The sequence below is a fragment of the Rhineura floridana genome, chromosome 22, assembly GCF_030035675.1.
Source record: "Rhineura floridana isolate rRhiFlo1 chromosome 22, rRhiFlo1.hap2, whole genome shotgun sequence".
Taxonomy (NCBI): Eukaryota; Metazoa; Chordata; class Lepidosauria; order Squamata; family Rhineuridae; genus Rhineura; species Rhineura floridana.
Window position 1 is genome coordinate 16,319,260 of NC_084501.1, and position 5,448 is coordinate 16,324,707.

The window sequence follows — 5,448 nt, forward strand, 5'->3', positions numbered from 1 at the left end:
ACTCTCAGTCTAGCGGAAGTCCCAACCCAAGGGTGGGGGCAAAGTTAGAGAAGCTGTGTGAGTTATTGCTGTCTTCTGTAATCCCATGGGTATTCTGGATCATTTGTTTCCAGGCCAGATAAGAATGGCTGCCTTTTTTTACCTCTTTCCTTAGTAAGAGAGCTCTTGGTTGCTTGGAATGCAAATAGGCCTGAGAGGATTGTGGGGACTGGAGAAAGGTCAGAAAGGCATGGATGATGCCTCCATAGACACAGGCCATACCTGCACCTGAAATTTAAGGCAGTGTTATACCACTTCAAACAGTCATGGCTTCCATCCCCCAAAGCATCCTAGGAACTGCTGTTTGCAAAGAGTGCTGAGAGTTGTTAGGAGACACCCCCATCCCCCTCACATAGCTACAACCACCAGAGAGATTTAACAATCAATCAATCTTCTCAGAAAACTCTGGGAATTGTAGCTCTGTGAGGGGAGCAGGGGTCTACTCTCAGCATCTTTAACAACCTACAGTTCCCCAGATGCTTTGGGGGATGGAAGCCATGACGGTTTCAAGTGGTATAATATTGCCTTAAATGTAAAGTGCAGATGTGGCCTTAACCTGCACAGTGGTAGCATCAGAAAAAGGTAGGTAGGTAGGTAGGTAGGTAGATTGGATGGTTGGATGGATGGATGGACGGACGGACGGACGGACGGACGGACGGACGGACAGACGGACGGACGGACGGACGGACGGATGGATGGATGGATGGATGGATGGAAGGAATGTCAGTTTCAGAGGAAAGAATGAACACCAAACCATCAATAGTGTCACAAGTAGAGATGGGTGAGACATTTTGCTGATGGCTGAATTATGAAAAAGATCCAAAATACTCTCTGTGAAGGAATAGGAAGCTGCCATACTAAGGATGGTCAAGAAATTCAGTCTAGTTTGCATGTCAGGCCAAATCTATCAAATCCACACTTCCCAAAACAATGTGAGAACCAAGACGCAGCCATCCTTCAAAATTCGCACTGATTCAAATTTTGTGATGCGGTTCACCAACCAAACCATGTTTACAAAAATGCCTATGTTAGGGGAAAGTGTGCATTAAAATGAATATACAAGTGAAATTAAGACACAAAAATACATGATATTAGGAGAAATGTCTTCAAAAATGTGTACATCAGTCAAAACATCCTACAAAGAAGATGTTTATCAGGAAAAAATTTGCACTAAAATGCTAAGAATTTTCAAGAGTATTTTTTAAAAAACCCAAATTGTTGCAGAAATGAGGAGAACTGGATTTAAGGTTGGAAAAATGAGAAACAGAGAGAATAGGTCTTTCCTTCCTTGCTCACATGCATGCATGAGAATGACAAAAGGTACTTGTTTACGCATCTTCAAAATGGCAAAACCTGTAATGGACTTCCTTGATTGGGATTTGCAGCTCCCTCTTCCCATCTTACTACTGAACATGACTTGAGTGCACCCAGACCATGGTCAGAGACATCATCATGTCACAAATTCCACAACAGGGTTTTTGGGGGGAAGGGGGAGGAGGAGGCCAAAATTATCACCTTTGTTTCTCTATAGATATTTACTCCAGTAGTGATTGAGGGTAATACAGAAAGGTCCTTTTCCGTCAAGAAAACAAGGTTGGATTAATTCTTCCACCCTTTTCAACACCATTGTTGGCATGCGGCCCCCAGAGAGTTGACCACGACCAAATGTGGCCCATCCGTTGAAAATGTTCCCAAGAGACCATAATTGCAAGGAGAAATAAAAGAAATAATTCACATTCCATTGTGTGAGCGTTTTGGCGTTTTCTTACAAGAAGTCCACAGCGTACATTCAAAGCACATCTAAAGCACATGCCTTCCTCAAAAATATCCTGGGAACTGTAGTTTGTTAAGGGTGCTGGGAATTTGTAGCTATGTGAATGGAAAATGACACTTCCTGGGATACTTGGTAGGAAAATCCTGTACTTTAAATGTGCTTTGGATGTGCTTTTAATGTGTGGTGTGGTTCTGTCCTTTTAAGTAAATTTTATACTTCAGCACCGCAACTTGTAACATTCTAAATGCAGGGGGGGAAATGAGCTTGAACAGCACTAGGTCAATCTATAAAAGGATGAAAGTGAACTGGAAGTAGTTCCTTTTGGGTCATGTTCAACTTGAACTAGGTTGTTTTTACAATGAACTTTCCGGACTCTGGATCCAGCAATGAAGGGGGGCAGCTACTTGTCTAGGGGACATTTCTCGATCTGCCACCCCCTCTGGTGGCGTCTGTGTCTCCGCACCCCTGTCACCCAAAGCAAGGGTTACCGTGACCGGTGAAATCTCCTGATGAATCAGCTTCTTGAATTCGCTCTGTTTGCATTTCTCGGACTCATTCACCTTCTTGTGGTTGGCCTTGGAGTTGCCCTCGATCATGTCCGTAAAGGCTTTGAACAGCTTCGACATCTTTGGATGCTCAGATGGCTCCTGGATGGATGAAGGAAGGCTGATCATGTGAAAACATCTGAAGAGCCTGGCTGCCGGATCAGGCCTATGTGGTCCAGCATCCTGTTCTCACAGTGGCCAATCAGATTCCTTCAAGAGGCCCGTGAGGCAGGGCATGAAGGCAAGAGCCCTCCCTCACTGTTACACATGAGAAAATAAGAAGAGCCCTGCTGGATCTGACCAAAGACTCATCTAGTCCAGCTTCCTGTTCTCACAATGGCCAATCAGATTCCTTCAGGAAGCCCACAGGTAGGACCTGAACACAAGAGCAACTTTCTCCACTTGTGATTACCAGCAGCTGGTATTTGGACGCATACTGTCTCTACCTATAGACCTGAGCATTGGGATGAATGAATCCGTTAATTTATGTTTCTCTCAGTTCCTCATTTTTCCAGTCTTAAGATCAATTTTCTATGTTTCCACATCAGTTTTGTGATTTTTTTTAAAAAAAATTGAAAATCGTCATGAAAATTCATCAACGAATTTAGTATCTTTGTTTGCAGTTTTGCAACCCATTTTCACAAAGCAGATGTCCACAATGTAACACGTTTTTGTATGTTGACTTCACAAATATATGCATTTTTTCCACACTTTACTGGAGTATGTTTTTGTACACGTTGCTTGTTGGCTGGAGGTCGGCATTACAAAATTCAGAGAAGCACCAATTTCAATGGATGGCTGTGTTTCAATTTGTGTGCTGCTTTGGAAAGCGAGAGTTAGACAGGCTCATCTTTACATGTGAACATACCAAATTTCTTTCCCATTCCTATACAAACATTCTTCCCAAGGCTCTACCTGTGATTCCCAGCCCCTGGTATTCAGAAACTGATCTCAGAAGGACTAGGAAAGGCATGCTTGGGAGACTGGTAGATAAAAGATGGGAGATGAATTTCGTATTCAGTTCACATTTCAATCCAAATTTATCAAATCGGCACTTTCCAAAAGAACTTGAGGACCAAAACATTCTTCCAAATTCGTAATTATCCTAATTTTGTGATGTCGTTCTCCAAACAATGTTTACAAAAGTGCATGTATTAAGGGGGAAATGTGCATGCAACTGGATACATCCATGAAAATAGTATAGAAAAATGCTTTGTTTTAGAAGACGTTGCTTGCAAAAAAGTGGACATTGGTCAAAACTGCACAAGGAAACTTGTTTCTTAGGGGAAGCCCAGTCTAAAATCCTGATGAATTTTAAAACAGAATGCAGATTTCTGCAGAAACGTGGAGGACTGGCAAAATGAGAATCAGAGTAAACCAAAATTGGTAGCTCTCTCCATCCCTTCTAGCGGAGGAAAACGCATCCCATTATTCTCTCACCCCATTTCAGCCATGGTGAGTGAGCAAGGGTCACAAGGGAAGCCACACCCAATGGAAAAAATAGGGAGGCGGAGGAGTGAGAGGTGCATTTCACCATGACTCACACCTGAAACTGTCCATGCATTCCCTTCCCACACACATCATGGGTGTCTGTGGAGACATTCGGAATCAAGCCAGAGAAATGAGACTGGTTCTCACCAATATTGTGAGCTGATTTCATATAATAGGTAGCACAGCCCTATGTATCACTCTGCTGTAAGCCCTATCAGGTCCAATGGGGCTTTCTCCCAGTTTAAATATGTATCAGATTGCAGTGTCTCAGCTGTCAACCAGACAAGATCAAGGACAGACAAGGGAAGGACTTCTTCATGCGGCACAGAGTTAAATCATGTGATTTGCTTCCAGAAGAAGTAGCAATGGCCACCAGCTTGGACTAGATAAATCCATGGAGGACTAGGCCATCAGTGGTTACTGGCCATGATGGCTGTGTTCTACCTCCACTATCAGAGGGAGTATATACCTCTGAATATACCAGTGCCTGGGAATTGCAGGAGGAGAGAGGTGCTGTTGCGCTCAGGTCCTGCTTGCGGGCTTCCCTTGGGGGCATCTGGCTAGCTACTGTGAGAACACAAGGCTGGACCCGGGGAGACGCTGGTTTGATCCAGCAGCCAGGCTCTTCTGATGTCAAATTTAGCCTGACCCATGAGCTCCAGATCTGGGATTAGGCAGGCAACTCTGCCTCAGTCTTTGCCTCAGTCTTTGTCTCTTCATCCTGTGAAGTAGGTATTATAATTCTGAGCCACTTTAGAGGATCATCTGCGTTTAAGATCGTATGAGACTCATGCTATAGTCTTATAATTTAAATCAGAAGTCGAGTATCAAAATTATGGTATGTTTGTTTTTGTTTTTAACAGTGTTGTAAATTGCTTGGAGGCCTTTGGATAACAAGCAACTAATAAATCTAAATCTAAAATTGTTGTTGCTGTTACTGTAGACCTTGTAACTCAGTTGCTGGTAGGTTTAACTGTTCCATAGTTTAACTATGTTCTGTGTGAAGAAGTTATTGCTTTGTCTGTCCTGAATCTTTCAACATTTACCTTCATGTGATGACTGCTAATATTATAAGAGGGAGAGAGAAAAACTCTTCTTTCTGTCCACTTCCTCTCCACACCATGCATATTTTATACCCCTGTATAATGCGGCCCTTTGCTTACTTCTTTTGTTAAGTTTTAAAAGCCCCCCCCCCAAAAAAAAGGTAAAGGTGTCCCCGCACTTATAGTGCGAGTCGTTTCTGACTCTTAGGGTGACGTCTTGCAACGTTTACTAGGCAGACCGTATATATGGGGTGGGATTGCCAGTTCCTTCCCCGGTCTTTCTTTAGCCCCCCAGCATACGCCGGGTACTCATTTTACTGACCACAGATGGATGGAAGGCTGAGTGGACCTTGACCCCTTTTACTGGAGATTCGACTTCCTCCTTCCGTTGGAATCGAACTCCAGCCGTGAGCAGAGCTTTCGGCTGCTTTACCGCCGCTTACCACTCTGTGCCACAGAGGATCTTGAAAGCCCCAAACGTTGTGATATTTCCTCACAGGAGAATTGCTGCAGCCCCCTGCTCATTTTGATTTCCTTTTCCTGAACCTTTTCCAGC